Below are 19,122 nucleotides of genomic sequence, written 5' to 3' on the forward strand. Positions count from 1 at the left end.
TACATGGCAGGGAGATTTGGGGATCCGCACCCTCTTGCGAGAACACCTTTTCCAGTATGCACCACCTCAGATCGCCCACTGCATGTCCACATTCATGGAAATGGCGACCTATGGGAGATTCAAATATATCCTTAGATTTTTCTTTATCCCTCTTTTCTTTATCTTTTTTATAATTCCTAATATTGCTCCTGTGTTCATTGATCCTCCTCCTCCCATCCCTGGTTGTCTGTCCAACATAACCCATTCCGCAAGGACATTTTAACAGATAAATGACATTTGTCATAATACACAAGTAATTACCCTTAATCCTAATCCTTGTCCCTTTTGTGGTATGAGTGACATAGTCACCCCGGAATATGGATGAACAGTTTTGGCAACTCATGCAAGGGAACGTGCCTTTGCGTAGTCACTCATACTACAAAACAAGAGTTTCTTGTGGGAGGGGTTTCACCACAATAACAGTAATACAGCGCCCCCTGATGGTCTGTTTGTGAAAAGGAATATATTTCTCATGTAAAAGCTGATACCCCCTACTGATTGGGATAAAGTTCAATTCTTGGGCGGAGTTTCTCTTTAAGGTTAGTTTCCCACTGAGGGGGGGGTTTACTTTACTGTGCTTTCAAATATTCGCCTTGCCGCAGGCTTGAGTGCCCACCAACCTGTACAGTCTCCATTGCAGTGTAATGGCTATCTGAATTTCAGCTTGTGGATTGCACATTCATGTTCTCAGTTATCTGAAACTTCTTTATTGTCGATGGTGACTTTACTGTCGTGTCAATAGCAGTTGTAATCTGAAGCTGTTAAAACTGGCTAAATCTGATTTCTATTGACTTATTGTAGCTCTTCTCATAATCTGCTATACAGGACATATGGTTGATACTAACAAGTTTGCTTTCTAAAAAGTTGTTCATCTCGAGTAAATGAGAAAATCTCAAAACAAAGGCAGATTACAGACCAAATGATGTTTGTAATATGTGCTGCCAAAATACATTCATATCTGGAACAGCTTGCATAAAACATTCCATTTCTGGAGCTTTTTAAGCCTTAAAAAATACCCTGTGATGCGCCATTCTTAATTAGAGCAGGTCCATGTTTTATATGGGAAAATACAGATTTAGTGTGAGTGTGTGTTTTTCAATACTACAGAGTATTTTTACACCCCCAATATAGTAGAATCGCTTTATAGTAAACTCTCTCTAAGGGACCAGAAAAAGTAGTTTACTATATCAGAAGTTTACTATATCAGAAAATTAATATACATTTGATATTCATATAGACACATTTGCTGGGACCTGAGGACTAAGGCTTAACACACACCTTACAATCTAGGTTGTTCAATCTTACCACTTTCATGTAGTATAAGAGCTTATCCAATTAATCATTCAAGGTATTTTCAATCTGTTGGCCCTTATACTACATAGATTTGGTAAATCTGTACAACCAAGATTGTATGGTGTGTGTTGAGCTTAAGGGTGGCAACTAACGGTCCAATTTAAAAAGTGAGTGAAAAAAATGTTGTCCGAATGAATTTTCGTCGAACCAAAATTTGGATTTTGCTGTTGGTTGTGATACGAAGCAAAGATTGGTTCGTTGATGTGGTGAACGATGTATTACAATATTTCACTTCCGATAAGAATTTCTGATTGCTCAAACTATTTTTTGCTAGAAATTGGACCATTAGTGTCCATCTTAAGTTTACTATAACAAGATTCGACTGTACTACGTATTAGACTATCTGAAATGTTACAAATGAATGTTTTATTGCTTGTTCTGATTTTATTGGCAGTTTTTCTTTAATCTTAAAGTGGATCCAAGATAACCTTTTACACATTTCATAATTGTGCCCCGTACATATATTTTATAGGGCATTCCTCAAGCCAAATATTTTTTTTTTTTTACATGCCCCAATTCCCTATGAAGTAAACAAGCCGCACCCACAGCTCCTCCAGTGCCTAGGCATTCTGAGTCCCATGTAGCAAGTGCTCATGGGAGCTCAGTCTGGGGAGGAGGAGGCGGCGTTACCAGCCGGGAGCTGCTGATATTTCAGAGGCGAGTACTGTTGAAGCTGTTTGCAGCTAGATTTACTATGTAAACCATCTAAACGTTAGATAAGATAAATGGACATGTTACTTGCTATAGTTATTAACCTCAGATCTGCTTTAAAGAGGAACTGTAACCAAGGATTGAACCTCATTCCAATCGGTAGCTGATACCCACTTTAAAGAGACACTGAAGCGAAAAAAAAAAAATGATATTATGATTTGTATGTGTAGTACAGCTAAGAAATAAAACATTAAGATCAGATACATCAGTCTAATTGTTTCCAGTACAGGAAGAGCTAAGAAACTCCAGTTGTTATCTCTATGCAAAAAAGCCATTAATCTCTACGACTAAGTTAGTCGTGGAGAGGGCTGTTATCTGACTTTTATTATCTCAACTGAAAGTGAACTGTTTTCTTTGTATCTGCTAGAGGAGAGGTCATTACTTCACAGACTGCTCTGAAAGACTCATTTTGAAAGCTTAGTGTTGTGTAATCTGCACATATTAGAGAATGATGCAATGTTAGAAAAAACTCTATATACCTATAAGGAAACGCGGAAAGGCCGCTGTCTCTCGAGGTGAGGCGGCCGTTTCCGCGTCCAGCATGGCGTCACAACGCGGAAAAAACGCTGCATGCCGCATAGGCAGTGCGGCGGAATCCGCATTGGTAACGGCGGAATCCGCATTGGTAACGGCGGAATCCGCATCAGAGGCGGCCCCCGCACTAGATACATTGCATGACAGTACTGGTGTGGCTGGGACTGATAGTCCACCAAGATTCAGACTTACACGCGCGCGAGCACAGAGGCAGAGTTTAAATAGCAGTTAGAAGGGAGTCGGCTGACCAGCTGGGTCAGCTGACAAATTCCACTGCTCTCATTGGACCAGCAATTAGGGAGGTCCTGGAAAGGTCCTAGAGTATATATACTGCTGGTTGTTCACTTGCTCTTTGTCTGGCGTGCGATCACATATGTGGGAGCACCCAGATCCGTAGTCAGATCCGCAAGTGTGCCGGGACCAGCTGGAGCTGTAATCCTACACTTAGCTAGATTCTGTTGATAGCTAAAGTACTAGTTTGATTGTGATTATCTGTTATGACTTTTGCCTGCCTTGACTATCCTCCTGAACTCTGATCTTGCACCTCGATATTTCTGATACTCTGTTGCCGAACCCCGGCTCGTTCCTTGACTCTGCTTCTACCTCCTGATTTTGCACCCCGATATTTCTGATACCCCGTTGCTGAACCCTGCTTGTACTTTGACTCCGCCTTTGCCTTCTGATCTTGTACTTTATCTGTCCGTGTGTGTACGACCTGGCTTGTCTGACCTCGAGAACCGACCTTACTGTTAGAGGCGGTTCCTCGCTCTGTTAGTGATCCTTCCTCCTGAAGGTTACTTTCAGTCTGTCCTTCCTACTGTCAGTCTGACTCCTCCCGTCTTGGAGAGCTCAGGTCTGCGGAAGGAATCTGTGCAGTACTCCTTGCTGCACTGAGGCCTAGTCCTCAAAGTGTTACTGTTACACCAAACACTACACTCTACTCAGGTGAACAGAGGTTAGCTAGTATATCGGATTATCAGTGATACTGCAGATCACGTATAATCTGGTATACATCTGTATTCCCAGTGATTCTGCACATCACTGGTAATCAGGTCCTCTCTGTGCTTCACCGATCGTTACAATACCTGAAAATAAAAGTATGAGAATATTTTCTTTGCTGCTAATCTTCTAGTAATTATTCATAGTACACAACCAATTCATTATATCATATTTTTTTTTTCGCTTCAGTGTCTCTTTAACCATGAGAAATCTTTATCGTTTCTTGAATAGATCATCGGGGGGACTGTATAGCTAATGCTGTGATGAAACCCCTCCCACAGTGTGATGTCATGACCATGGGCATGTGACAGGGGACAGCCTGTCACTGGCTGCACAGGACAGATAGCGTCCTGTGCAGCCCCGATCACCGGGGGGGGGGGAGCAGGTAGGAGAGGGAGGGGGGAATTTCGCCGCGGAGGGGGGCTTTGAGGTGCCCCCCCCCCCCCCCCCCCCGCAACATGCCTGCAGACCGGAGCACATCATCCCCATAGGGGGGAAAAAAGGGGGGCCATCTGATCGCTCTGCATGTAACATGATCTGTGCTGGGGGCTGCAGAGCATAAAAAGTAGCGCTGGTCCTTAAGGGGGGGGGGGGGGGGGAATAAAGGCTGGGTCCTCAAGTGGTTAAAATTCATCAAAAGGAATTTTAAAGGAATCATTAGCCAAATCTAATGTAAATCTGACTGTCTGCGCAGTACGCCGCAGACAATGTTGGCTTGATTGACAGCAGCGCTTCACGCAGGTGCAGTAAGGACGACCTCGAGGTCGTTCTCTGCACCGTGTGGAGACCCCGGGCCGGCAGCTGCGTGTCAGCTTGGGACAGACAGCTACAAGGTGCTGGAGAAAGCACCAGGTAAGTAAATCAGATTTACATTTGATTTGGCTGATGACTCCTTTAAGCACACCTGAAGTGAGTGGCATATGGAGGCTGCCATATGTATTTCCTTTTTACCCTTTCACTTCAAGTTTCCTTCAAGCCTTCCTTGTAGAAATACTGTAAATGATTTTTTTCCAGTAGGTATCAGTATTAGCTAACAGGCTGAGTTGACAAACAACCCAAGTTGCTAAAAATGTTATGAATTTTCCTTAATTTGCATAGTACAAACATAATCCGCAAGATGGCAGCTCCCAGACAGGTACAAAATGAGCAGCAGAAATATTGTATGGAAAGGTGGCACCCTATTTTGGTAAGCATGTCTGTTATTTCAAGGTGCACATATAGTGTGTATTTAGTGTCTGTAAATGTTTTCTCTGAAGCCAGGACAGGACAAGTCTGAGAACTAGGTAGCAGGCACTACATGCAGATTTTTAAATCTGTGTACAGGTCATAGAGCGATTGAATCAGATAAAACCTTCTTTGATCAGATAATGATCTAAGAGGCATCTATCTGCTGGCCACATAGACCAGTGTATGGGAAGCTTTAGGCTCAGTTGCCACTTGTGCTCAAAACGTGCCTGTTCTGTATGTTTTTTGCACCTCCGCTTAACGCAGGAAGCTGATCCTATTGTTAAAAAAAAAACTGCTTTACTTAAATAACGGAAGAGTGCCGACCTGCTACATTCTTATGGAATGCTAAATAATGGACACAAAGCCTATGAGAAAGTTTTCCCTAGGCTGGTTGCTGTGTCCACTTCGACTGCTGTTCAATCACCGATACTTGCATGTACCCTGGTTGCACTGCTGCTGACTCCTTCGCTCGGCCCCAAAACCAGTAAACAGATTGGTGCCAGGCACAATCATTGGGATCCCCAGGAACAGGGAGCATTCTGATTGATTCATGATTGACCAATGAAAATGTTCTGTGTTGCTAGGGAGAATTGGTCTATTGTAATCCAATGGGGAGCCCATGTCCAGCCGGCCTCCGTTCTATGAGCTTCAGGACTGCATGGATAATTCAGCAGTGGCACAACCAGGGGACTTGAGTATTGGCGATCAATATGGACTGAGCGGATACAAAATGGATGGTGCAGACGTGCGTCAGAGTGCAGCTTACTGTGCCATTTTGCATCCACTCCAAGTGGGAACCGAGCCTTAGTGTAGCCATGCTTACAATTTGGCAGCCTTCATATGCCTCTTACCTCCGGTTTCCTTTGTATCCCTTGAAAATGTCCCCATATTTGAGCAACCAGTATCCAGTACAACGGAGGCAGAGCTAAGTGCATAAACTAGACTCACAGGTGGGGTTGTCTGCGTTTTGATGTGTCGTCTTGTTTTGTGGCACAAAAAGAATAACATATTCCCAAATAACGGCAAATGCTTGTAGTATCACAAAGAGTTTGGGTTTATAACAAATCTGTCCACATTATGTTTGAGAATTGAAATAATCATAACTCGATCTAAACATTGCAGTGTTTTCCACAAGACTTATTAACCTGCCCCAGTTGTTTTCCTCTAGTAAGATGTGTTTCTTTCTGAGTACATGGGAAAGGTTCAGGGGGTTACTTGTAGCTTCTGTTTTTTGAATGGCTGTTCTCATGTTTACTTAAATACTGAAGCATATAGGAACAACTGCGTTGACATGGTAGCTTAAGTCAATTTTTCTCCCAGTTACATCTAGAACATACAGCATGTTTATATTCCGTTGCCTGTGACCCTCATTAAGAAACTCCCTCTTACTTCCTGTCCTCTGTGTCTGTCATTAGGGCAGGAAATGAACACGATCTTTTCACAAGATAGCTAAGGTAGAACCCCCTTTAAGCCCATTGTCACTTATGGAGGGTGGTATAACTAGCATGGCTTACTCAACCTGCCTGGGCTTACACCATACTAGTCAAACCAGTCCACATGGTACGTAATATGGCGTAATAAGAGGGGTGACATTGCTTCCCCCTCCTACAGCTGTTGTCTATATCATCGGCAAGGGGCTCTTCCCCCACCAGCGATGCCCAGGAGGTGGTGGGAGGGCATATGTCCTGGAGGGCTTATGTTGGAATCTGGGAGGCCCCTTTAATAATAATTTAACCACTTCACCACGTGGGACATTATGCCAAGAATTATTTTATTCTAAATGTGTTTTAATGGGGAAATAGGAAAAAATGTGGGAAAAAATTATTATTTTTCAGTTTTCGGCCATTATAGTTTTTAAATAAAGCATGCTACTGTAATTAAAACCCATGAAATGTATTAACCCATTTGTCCCGGTTATAAATCCATTTAAATTATGTCCCTATCACAATGTTTGGCGACAATATTTTATTTGGAAATAAAGGTGCATTTTTTTCAGTTTTGCATCCATCCCTAATTACAAGCCTGCAGTTTATAAAGTAACAGTGTTATACCCTCTTGACATAAATATTTAAAAAGTTCAGTCCCTAAGGTAACTATTTATTTATTTATTTATTTATGTTTTTTTTTTATTGTATTTTTTTTTTTTAATTACAAAAAAAAATAAAAAATTGGGGAGTGTGGGAGGTAATGAGTTAATTTATTGTGTAAATGTAATGTTTGTATATGTAAAATGCTTTTAGGGTGTAGTTTACTATTTGGCCACAAGATGGCCACAGAGTGTTTGTTTACATGCGACCTGTAAGCGTCCGGAAGGACGCTTACAGGAAGCAGTAGGAGGCTGGGAGACGCACAATGATCTCGCTGTTTCTGAAAGAAGCAGCAGATCATTGCGGGGGCTAGATCAACGAACGGGAATGGATTTTCCCGTTCATTGATCTCCGGGCGAGCGGGCGGCGGCGTGCACGAGCGGCGGGTGCGCACACGAGCGGCGGGAGCGCGGACAGCGGCGGTAGCGCGGAAGGTACGGATTTCTCCGTCCCTGGTTTTTTTAGGAGGGAAAAAAGGGGCGGAGAAATTCGTGCCGCTGGGGGTAAAGTGGTTAATAATAATTCCTGCCCTCTACAGGTAATGGCTATAAAGGGTCACTTTTGACCCTCTACCTATCTCATGTTAAAGCGGAATATAACCCTGCATTTCAACTTTGCTCTAAAACATTTTTTACAGTATATTATATGCAACCAGCATTTTTTTTTACTAGACCAGCATTGGAAGGGTTACACAGGGCTTTAAAGTTCCTGGAGATTTCTGCAGACGCATCCGAAGCTGAAATAGATACATTTTGTTTACATAAATGTATCTAAGTGTTGAATGTGACTCATCTCTCTGACTGAGAAGGAGCTTGGAGGACAGCCAAAGAGTGTGTAACATTTATCAATAGATATATGTAACTAAATAGAATGTATATATCTGAACTTCTGCATATCTCTCCACGGAACTTTAAACCTCTGTGTTAACCCTTCCAGTGCTGGTCTAGTAAAAAAAAAATGCTTTTTGCATATAATATGCTGTAAATAATATTTTAGAGCAAAGTTGAAATGCAGGGTTATATTCCGCTTTAAACATTTTTCTTGTTTCTTCTTCTTTAAATCTTTATTGAAACATCTCCTTCAGCCGCTAGTCCCTGTCGCTCACCCAATGTCTGTCGCAGCATGTGAGGCTAGCACCATCGCTCTGCGCTGCCCACTAGACCCTCTGTCACTGCGCCCAATGCTGTCTGCTTCTAATTCTTTACTGGAGCCCTGGTGTGACTTTATTGCACTGTCTATGGAGTTTTTTCAATAAACATATCAGCCTTTTTCATTGACCGGGTCTGGCTTGCGGATCCTTTCCTGTTCACTTATCAAGTATGGCTTGGCTCACCTGATCCTGCACTGACTGGTATGAATGCTGGGGGGTTGAGCGTACATGAACTTTTTTTATTGCTGAAGGCTATGGGAATTGCCCAAAAAAATGGCTTACAGGGCTGCTTAAAAACTAACCATGTGTTTTACAATGAGAATCTTTTTCTTTCCTTTTATTACTGTTTTAATAAGACTTTAATAATAAGTATATGTTGTGTGCACCAGCAATCAATAAATATCTATTTTTGGTAAATCCACAGGTGAGCATACAATATATAGAGAGCTACTGTATTAAAAAAACACAGACTGCCCCAGTTTACACTCTTTGAGACCAAGGGTACCCATAGACGCATCAAATTTCCATTTAATTCCTGGCAGATTTGGTTAGAGTGAAACATTTCCTACAAAGAGTATTTTTGTTTGGTCAAGTAGTTATGAACTGTGAAGCATATCTATTTCATAACCACCTTTGCTGGTGGCCTCTCAGTAAGGTAAAGGAGACTGGACATCCTTTCTGGTATGAAGTGCCTCCAGCTAGGCAGCCGGTGCTGAGTTTCCTCTAAGATGTCGAACTTCAAACTGTTTCTTCTTTTCTCTGTCCATCCTAAACACTGGCATGGATATAGGCTTCAGTTCATTAAAGGCTGTTCGATTAAAAAAAAAATAAATTAAAAAAAAAGTCCTTAAAATACCACATTCGGTATTTTAGACCTTTTTTTTTACTAATACATCATCAAGATTTTCACAGGTGCGGTAGAGGTTTGGTAATTTACTGAAGCCCATTGACTAAAACCTGTTGATAACTGCAGAATAGTCTTTGTGTTTACATGCGGATCTCCGTGCAGAGACAGCATTACAATAGTAAGAGGCATCCCGACATCCCTTTAGCTATACATGTTTGTTATACTGCCTCTGCTAGCTTTAAATCTGTCCATTAGTTTTTCTTAACAGTACACATGCCATGCTTAGGTGAATTCCCCACTAGCTACTCTGTATCTTCAAACAGGATCCTAAGAGGTTAAACGTCTACAGGGGAAGCCTCTTTGTTCCGTGATCTCTCTGCTCGCTGCCTGGCCTGAAGAAAAGCAAGATCTGCCTGAGAAGCCTGCGGGTCCTATCAGATCTGATCATCGGGACTTGCAGGAGTCAGAGGCTCTTTCTATTGGCTCCCTGCTCTTGTCAATGATTGGGATATCCACACAGGAGGCATTCGCAGCTGGTATTTGCCACCTCGGAGCTTCCGGTAATCATCAAACCTAATACCGCATGCTGTAACCTTGATGTATTGATATTTAGTTACATTTGTTGAGATATTTACCGAAACAAGTTAGTAATTTACCTCACTGCTCGGTAATTTCAGCTTTTCATGTGGTAACAGCCTTGATGAATTGACATTTTCCTATGTGCTCAGTAACTTCAGCTGTTTTCTGCATTACCGAATGCTTGATGAATTGAGGCCATAGTCCTCGAGAACTGGAGTTCTTGACACTTGTGCTCTAACCAAAGCCGGGAGGCATGGAAAGCTAAATGTTGTATTTATTTTTACAATTATTTGTGCAAATTTCAGTAAACAAAACTTCAAATGTGACCTGCCATAACAGTAACTTTGACAATTTTGTTTCATGACCCTCACCTCAATTCTGTTTAAGATTTAGTGTCCTTTACCACCGGTTGGATTGGACCTGATCCACTGGTGGGATTTGTTTTTCACCCAAACACCAATGCAGTGCATGCAGCATTTTTTTTCTGCATTTGAGTTTAGTCAATAGAAATGCAAGAAAATGGCATAGCTGGAAAATGGCATAGCAATCAGTGGTAAAGGGCCCTAATGATCGGATATAGGGGTTAAGTGGGAGAATGGGTGTCAGGTAAGCCAATGGGAAATGATCTTTTCATTATCTGTGCACAACTCACGAGGCAGCGCTGCTGTACATACTCACTAGATTTGGGAAACCCAATCTCTTCCTCCTGGAAGGGTCTAATTATCATATTGGAATAATTTTTGCCCAACACCTACATACATTAAAACCACTATAATTGATATACATTCCTATTTACCCCTTAATTTTGGAAGGCTTTATTTTAATTTTAGTAATTACAGTATAGTCATTGACAAAATTGTTTTATTATTTTTTATTTTAAATTGTAAAATGTTTGGTCCATTATCCTTCAGAACATAGCTCTGTTCCTGGGAACTATATATATTTTCAGCTTAGACTGGCTCTTCCGGATCAGTTCTTGCTAATTGGGCCAGTACCAGGAACGTCATTCAGTTGGCACTGTACAGCTATATCTGTGACAGGAGACCTGTTTTGTTTCTTCTGACCTTAGAGCATGCTAAGCTCTTGGGCTACTGGGTTGTTGGCTCCTCTAACATTTGGATGTAAACTTTGGAAGGCACTTATCACAGGTCCTTACCCTCTCCTGAACTCATATCATGTGCTTTAGGATCTCTTTCAAAACCCATTGAGTGCAATATTCAGTTACCTCCTACCTAGAAAGCCTGAGTTATTAGGACAAAATTATCAACATTCTTTGTCTGTGGTTTCAGCATTCTGCCATCTGGTAGCCACTACTAGATCTATCTTTATATGGTGCAAAATTATGTTAAACCTGATACAGCTGTTTTTTTTAAAGCAACCTTGAACTAAAATTTCCTTCATTTGATCTCCTCTGCCATGTTCTAAATTCCTATATAGCATTGTTTTAGTAATGCATGTTGCCATCTATAACTATGTTGGCTTAGTTGTGTTATCTCTTTCATGAAGCCCTCCACCAAGTTATTCGTAAATGTTGAAAATGACATTGACTACATCTAATACTTTTTTATTCTGTGGCTCTGAACATTTCATTTCTGCCTCTATAATCTTCTTCTCATGTAGACTTTTTATCTCAGAGAACTCTACAGTAGGGAGGGGGAATGTACAGAGACGAAGCTACTACTGTCAATTGTAGTGAAAGGAGAAGCAATAAGTGGGAATATCTAAGGCTGGGGTGTCAAACGCAATCATGTAAGGGACCAAAATCGAAAACCTACTCTCAAAAACATAGTCTCATACGAAGTGGCATAACTATAGAGAACATTTGGGGACCAGTTCCCCCCCCCCCCCCCCTTCTGCAGTTTAGCGCAGTAGTTCAGTTTAAAATTTACCAGCTCCAGTATTGCTTTGGCAGAAAGGGATCAAGATGAATTGGTTCCCAAAGCAAGATGCTAGCCTTCACTTTCCCATAGTCTTTTAGGTAAACTGACTAATACGGACTCCTGACTCCTCTTAATGGGAAGGCAGTGTATTGTGGCTCTTTTACTGCTTACAATGATGCACATTTGGTTTAGAATACATTTTATATACAAACTAGTAAAAAAGCCTACCCGTTTAACGGGCGCTAGGCCACGGCCGCTACCCCAGCGCTTTGCGCGCACGGATGCATCCTGCTCGCTCTTCCCCCACCGCTGTCTGATGTATTATGCACACAGGGAGATGTTGCTTGCTTGGCAGTTAAATAAAGCTGTTATTTCACACAATGCAATGAGGTTCATAGACGGCAAACAAACAGGTCTGGAAGCACGGACACAGACATAAAGGAGGACACAGGGCTTTTATTATATAGGATTTGACAATATCCCCTAGGGGAAAACTCAGGAGAAGGCCTGGAACCCACTAGGAATGCTTTTCTGAGCACTTTGTGATTTGGAAAGCTCTTGCTAATGTAATGCTACAGGTGTGATCCCATTTGAGCAATGTGACTTTATAGAAATCCCCCATAGTATTGTGTTAGCGAATCGCTAGTGCTTAGAAAAGGCTGCTAGTGGGTTTGAGCCCTAAAAGAAGAAAATACAAATATTTTTTGTTTAGAGAGGATATCCATACATAGTAGACAAAAAGAGTTATGGAGTTCAGTGGGTACTAAAAGAAGCACAGGCACAACAGGATCCCAATGTAGTGTAGTATTTCTCTGTATAGATGTAATCTAGGATAAGATTTTAGAACAATACTCACAAACCCGAGTTGCTGAGAAATAGTAACTACTATTTGTGCGTGTAGGGAAATGCCACTACTACCCGGCTTTTGTGGGGCTCTTTAATACAGGTGGTCACTCTCCAAATAGCTGATTTACTATGTATAAAAACCCTAAAGAAATTGTACAAAAACAACATCTCAACAGAGGTGACTTTTGGGTAGAAAGGGGTAGGAGATGCCCAAAAACAATAAAATATTTAAAAGCAGTTTGAAAAGGACGCGTTTAGTGAGCTTGGGAGCACTTATACTAGCTCTACTATACCCATAGTAGAGCTGTTCTGAGTGATCCCGTGTCCAGCTTCTTCATGTGACATTGGTGAAAGGGTTAGTGGGCACTAGAGATGGTCAGTGGGTTTCATGAGCAGAATTTCGCAACCTTTTAATGCAAGTTTATGCACCTTTGAAATTGGACCAATCGAATGAGATAAGGTGGGATATGAGTGGTCAGTTTTATTTATTTATATAATTCTGCATTCTCTCGGAAATATTTGCGTCTCAATAACCAACACTAGAGGGAATCTTGGCTCTTCCTATTCAATAAGCCAGCACCTATTCAGTAAGGAGTCCTTGGGCAAGACTTCTTAAACCTTGTACTGCCTTCTGAGTGTGCCCCTAGTGGCTGCAGCTCTCAAGTGCGTTGACTCTAACGGGAGAGAAGCGCTATACAAATGTTAGAATTATTATTATTATTATTATTACCTTAGTGAGAGAGGAAGTGGCAGGCAGAATGTATGACTCCCAGCCCTAGGTCTCACTCTAGAAGAGTTGGACAAAGGTTCACTGTAAGTAGGTTATATTGTTTTAAAGAACAAGGCATGCAGTTTAAATGTTCTGGGAATACGTTAAGTTGCCAGCCTGGCTGCTGACTGTATTTTAGTTTGGTAGAACGAAGTGCAGAGCTCAGTGCTGAAACTGCTAACCAGCAGGGTTTCTATTAACCGCGAGGCTGCTCCTTTTTCAGAGTCATTAAAGTGGACCTGAACTCTTGACTCAGGACAGAAGGAAAACATAAAGAAATACACCCTGTATGTATTTAGAGAGTTTGGCATGTCAAATCCCCCCCCCTCATCTGTCACTAATCACCACTATAATTTGATCTCTTCCGTGTCTCCTGACTGCCATGGCAGAGCAGCTAATTTGTAAACACAGAATGTTAACCCTATGTCTCCTTCCATTTAAAACAGAAACACAAACACTGCAGTTTTATTGCAAGATATGTATCCGCTTTAACAAAGAAATGTTTTTTTCTTTAAAGGTTATTATGCTGTTGCTTATCTTTTAGAGCAGAGAGGAAGTTCTGAGTTCAGGTCTGCTTTAAGCAAAGCTAGCTTGTTCTCAGACTTGCACCTTTTTGTATTCTTGTGTAGCAGGGCAGACAGTGATGCTGCCACACCAACCCTGTCCTGGACCTGCTGGAAGTCGCTCTTGTGCAAACCTGCTGCATCGTGTGAGGCTTGCAATGTGCATAGTGTTTATACTTAATAGTCCCCAAAGCATTCTGCACAAAAAACTTGAAACTTCTATCCTGTTTATTTTATCCTGGTTTACAAAGCATGGTTAAGCCAAGCTGTGAACCCCAGTTAAAAGCAACCTTGAAGCAAGGGAAAAAAGACATAGATAATCCCCTAAGAAGCGGGAAGGCTCTGGACCCGATAGAGCTTTCCTGGTTCTCTTTCCGTGGCCTGTTCCACTGCTGTGCCACCGGTGAAATGATTTGACCTGCAGGTTGAACACGTCTTTGCCACTCATCGTTCACTCTTCGGAAGTACCAGAGTCTGTGTATTTCCTAAGATGAGCGGATCCGTACTGTGCACATGCAAGTTTGTGTTCGCACATGTGCAGTTTGGATGCACCCATCTTTGGAAGCACTTGCATCCCTGAGGGGTCTTGATGGGGCCAATTTTGAACGGGGACGGCGGGTGGAACTAGGAGATGGTGAGAGGGGCCGGGAAGGCTTTATGGGATCCAAAGCCTTCCCTCTTCTTAAGTATGTAGCTTAATTTTTCTTTTTTTTTTTTTCCTTGCTTCAGGGTAACTGTAAATCTTTGGCCAACTTTAGGTAAAAAAAAAACCTAGAGATTTATTATGAAGAATGTTGCCAAGATTTGTATAGACATTTTTTTCTGAATTAAATCAGCCAAATTACGGTATACGCAACACACAGTTATCCCATGAGACAAACGTTTTTTGCTCTTGGCCCAGCAACCTCTTCCTGCGTTGGGTTTTGTCCAGTAATTGTCACATTAAAATCGTTACACTTCAATAAAGGAAAAATGAAGATGCACGCACTTGACCTATTGACTCTGCGCTCAGTAGGTTTATTAACGCAGCCGGTTGGACCCCAAATGGTTACCAGACATGAGAGGTGAGCGCTTTGATTGACAAGTCAGAAATGCATTAGATCATTCCTCCTGCCAGAGTTCCTGGTTCTCGCTGTTAAAAATGTCAGCTTCTCCAAGTTTGAATGGCAGCCCGAGGGGCTCAGAAGCCTTTTGTTTTCTGAGATCGAAACACAAATTGGTTGTATGCCTCCAACACTCCATTTCCAGCCGTAATTTCATCTTTTAGCTAAGAAGCACACGGTACACGAGCAAAGTGGCCTGTAAACAATAATCCCAAAAATAAATAAATAAAGTTGTTCATGTTTCTGATGCACCGCTCCACCACTGCTGCTGACCCCTATCACACTGAACATCTCCAGCCTGATTGTTGTTCCCCTCGGCGCCTCAAGAAGAAGAACGGACAAAGCAGAAAACAAAGATTTCACATTTCACCACCAGACTTTTATTTCTCTTTCTTTACAAAGAGAATGGCCCTCAATTTTCTCGTGTCCTAGTTTGAATGGCTTTCCCACTGAGGTGAATGCATAACAACGCAGCACAGCAAATGGTAGGAGCTACCTGTGTTCTTTTGCTAGATTAATAAAGTTCTGCAATATTCTGCAGCACATATAAATCCATAGAGTGTAACTCTAATACCTGTTAATAAATGGGACAGTTTGGTTTTGTGTGGCCAGGCAGAAATCCTGTGGTTTATTATAGCTTGAAATAGTTCTTATGAGATGCTTTCATTTTTTTATTACTGCAGATTGCTCTACAGCCTAGTTCCCCAACCCTGTCCTCAAGGCCCACCAACATTACATGTTTTGCAGAAAACCACAAGTGAGGTAATTAGTGTCTCAGCAGAGCTGATTAATTCCCTCTCTGCATTTCCACAAAACATGCACTGTTGGTGGGCCTTGTGGACAGGGTTGGGGAACACTGCTCTACAGTACTTTTTTTTCTGTTCTATACAATACAATAATACAATAACATTTCTATAGCGCTTTTCTCCCATAGGACTCAAAGCGCTTAGGCTCTCTCAGATTCAGTAATTAGTAGGATGAAGTATTCACACAACAAAAGTTATATTTCTGCAAATGCCAAACTGAACAGGTGGGTTTTCAGTCTGGATTTAAACACGTCCAGGGATGGAGCTGACCTGATCTGTTGAGGTAAGGAGTTCCAAAACGTAGGGGCAGCATGACAGAAGGCTCTGGGACCAAAAGTTTCCAAGTGGACTCTGGGTATGACTAGATTATTAGAACCTGTTGATCTGAGAATGCGGGGATTGCTACGCAGCTGCAACATATCTTTCATGTATCCAGGGCCTAAATTATTCAGGGATTTAAATGTCAGTAGGCCGATCTTGAATAGGACCCTCCATTCTATAGGTAGCCAGTGAAGGGAGTGCAGGACTGGCATTATGTGGCAGTGACGGGGTTGGTTGGTTAGCAGTCTGGCAGCAGTATTCTGTATCAGCTGTAGTCGGTACAAGACCTTTTTTGGAAGGCCAGTGTAGAGAGCATTGCAGTAGTCCAGTCGGGATGTGATGAAGGCGTGGACTAAGGTTGGCAGATCTTCTGGGGGTATGAGGTGCTTGATTTTTGCAATGTTCTTCAGGTGAAAATAGGATGATTTCACCACAGCAGAGATTTGAGTTCTGAAGTTTAAATCCCAATCAATTAGAACTCCCAGGCTACGCACATGATCAGAGCTGCGCAGATCCGTGCCTCCTATTCCCAGTGGTGAAGACTGCAAGTTAAGTTGTTTTGTTATCATGCTCTGCCCTCCTATCAGAAGGACTTCAGTTTTGTCTGCATTTAGTTTCAGCCAGTTGTTATTCATCCATTGCTGTAGTTCACGTAAGCAGGCGTTTATAGTTAGAGTTGGGTCTGTCACACCAGGCTTGAAGGAAAGATATAGTTGAGTGTCGTCTGCATAGCAGTGGTATGTCAGGCCATGTTTTTGGATTAGTTTTCCCAGCGGTAACATGTAAATCGTGAAAAGCAGGGGAGAGAGGATTGAGCCCTGGGGCACCCCATACCTAAGTGATACAGGGGTGGACAGGAAGGGCCCCATAGACACTTTGTGGGTTCTGCCACTCAAGAAGGATTGGAACCACTGAAGAACTATGCCATCAATGCCGCAGTATTCCTGTAGCCTGTTTATCAAGATGTCATGGTCAACTGTATCAAAGGCTGCAGAAAGGTCTAGCAGTATGAGGATGGAGCACTCTCCTCTGTCTCTTGCCATGAGCAGGTGGTTGCATATTTGGATGAGGGCCGTTTCAGTGCTGTGGTGTTTCCTGAAGCCAGACTGGAATGGGTCATAACTGTTGTTTTGTAGGATTTTGGCTTCTAGCTGGAGGTAAACAGCTTTTTCAATTAGCTTGCCCAGAAAGGGAAGGTTAGAGCCAGGTCTGTAGCTGGTCATTGCATCTGGGTCCAGGGAGGGTTTTTTGAGGAGAGGCCTGATGATTGCTTCCTTCAGTAAAGCAGGAAATATCCCTGATTTTAAGGAACAGTTAACAATTTTTAGGAATACCGGTACGAACAGGTCGGGGCAGTTCAACATGAACTGTGTTGGGCCAGGATCTAGGTCACAGGTAGTTAGGCGGACGTGAAGGAGGATGCTTGATGTGACTTCTTCATCAATTTCTTTGAAGTTTGACCAAGGTGTTACATTGTCTCTGCTAATGGTCTTCGGCGCTATATTAGGCTCAGATGCTGTAAGTTGGATGGCGGACCTTATAGCGGAGACTTTGTCTGTGAAGAAATGGGCAAATTGGTCACAGAGGTCCTTTGCAACCCGGCATGTCAAAAACTTAACATCGAGTCTTCAGAGTTTTTCCACTGTGCGGAACAGTTGGGCTGGTTTGTTAACTGCATTTGCAATCTCTTGTGATAGAAAGGATGATTTTTTTTCCCGTGATTACCTTTTGGTAGCTCTTCAAGTGGAGGATTAAGGCATGTTTGTCTTCTGGGGACTGAGATTTGCGCCACAGTCTCTCAAGTTTTCGGCCTTGTCTTTTCAGCTCTTTTATAGCGTTATCAAACCACTGTGCATGATGGTGTGGAGTAAGATATTTGGTGCGCAGAGGAGCAATGGTCTCAAAGGTGGAGGACACACATTTGTTGTATTTAAACACCAGAGTATCAGGGTCCAAGCTGGAGTCAGTCAATTCATCAAAGCTAAGGTTATCTCGGATATGTTGAGGTGTTAGCCCTTTTAAGCGGCGATATTTTATTTGATTCTTGACCTGGTGTTTGACAGCTGGTATTGAGAGGGAGAAGTGGATAGTGTGGTGGTCTGACCAGGCAACAGGATTAATTTCCACATTGGCTATTGACAGCCCAGTATGGAATATAAGGTCCAGAGTGTGGCCTTTCCTGTGAGTAGCAGAGCTGATTGATTGGAGGAAGCCCAGTTCATGTAAGGCACGAGGTAGCTCTATTCCAAGTTTTGAAGAGGAGTCATCCACCCATGTATTGAAATCTCCAAGAACAATCCATCTGGGGTGTTCCAGTGTTAGGTTGCATAGGAGGTCTACAAGTTCCTTAAGGAAGTCTGAGTGTTTTTCTGGTGGGCGGTAGATCAGCAATATGTTAATGTTTTTCTCAGCTGAAAGTTGCACCCCCAAGCATTCAAACGAGTTGGTAGGACCTACAGTAAGTGGTCTGATTTTCAAAGCTGATCTAAAGCAAAGTGCAACCCCTCCTCCCCTGCGTTCTTTCCTGTTGCAGTATATCACGGAATAGTTTGTTGGCACGGCAGCCTCCAGGGTGGGGCCAACAGGTTCAGAAAGCCAGGTTTCAGTCAGGCAGGCCAGATCAGAAGACTCTATTAGATCATGTATGATTGCTGTTTTGTTGTTTATCGATCTGACATTACAGAGGACAGCCTTGATGGGGCTACCCTGGGAGCTAGGGTCTGAGATTGATGACTCCAAGACAGAACAGTTTCCAGATGTGTGGCTGTCATCTCTGCTGGATTGTGCTGGAGCTATTAGGGTTGTTGGCTGGGTGTACTCTACAGATTTTGTCACAGAGTTATTTTGGTTCTGCGGTGAAGAATATCTTTTCCCACGTCCTCTCGAGCCTCTCTTTGTCTTTCTGAAGATTCCAACAGACTTCAGTAGAATTATTGTGGATTTGTCAATTGGATAGATATTTCTTGGTTGGTATACAGCTAGAAGTCTCTCTGCTGAATATTGATGTTTACACATTAGGATGGACAAGAGACAGCTCAGGGCTCCTGCTGAGATAGGTCCTATTTAGAGTCAAGGTGTGAAGTTTGTCAGCTGTGGCTGGTATCCTGCAGAGATCAAAGGGCCTGTATAGACTGAATTGTCCTTACACAGAGATGTATGGATGGACAGCATGAATTTGAAAACACAGTTCTTTGTTTAGGAATTTGAAGATATAATGTATAATATATGTAGAAAAATATAGTCTATTGAGCATAGATGCTGTAGATAATCGATGAAAGTTACTCACAGGATGGGAGAGGGCAGGCACA

At 42.4% G+C, this 19,122-nt stretch overlaps 1 protein-coding gene across 3 annotated transcripts in view; it reads left to right on the forward strand.

Moving 5' to 3' along the window:
- The window catches only part of BTRC (beta-transducin repeat containing E3 ubiquitin protein ligase), a 312,139-nt gene that overhangs the window by 26,198 nt on the left and 266,819 nt on the right, over positions 1-19,122 (forward strand). Inside the window, exon 1 of one of the 3 annotated variants that reach the window (XM_068255594.1) lies at positions 9,314-9,507. The exons of the other annotated variants lie outside the window; for them this stretch is intronic. The gene's annotated coding sequence lies outside the window, so the exon portion shown is untranslated. Of the gene's footprint in view, positions 1-9,313; positions 9,508-19,122 lie in introns of those variants that run through there. 3 annotated transcript variants of the gene reach the window in all.

This window comes from Hyperolius riggenbachi, chromosome 10 (assembly GCF_040937935.1).
Source record: "Hyperolius riggenbachi isolate aHypRig1 chromosome 10, aHypRig1.pri, whole genome shotgun sequence".
NCBI classification, from domain to species: domain Eukaryota; kingdom Metazoa; phylum Chordata; class Amphibia; order Anura; family Hyperoliidae; genus Hyperolius; species Hyperolius riggenbachi.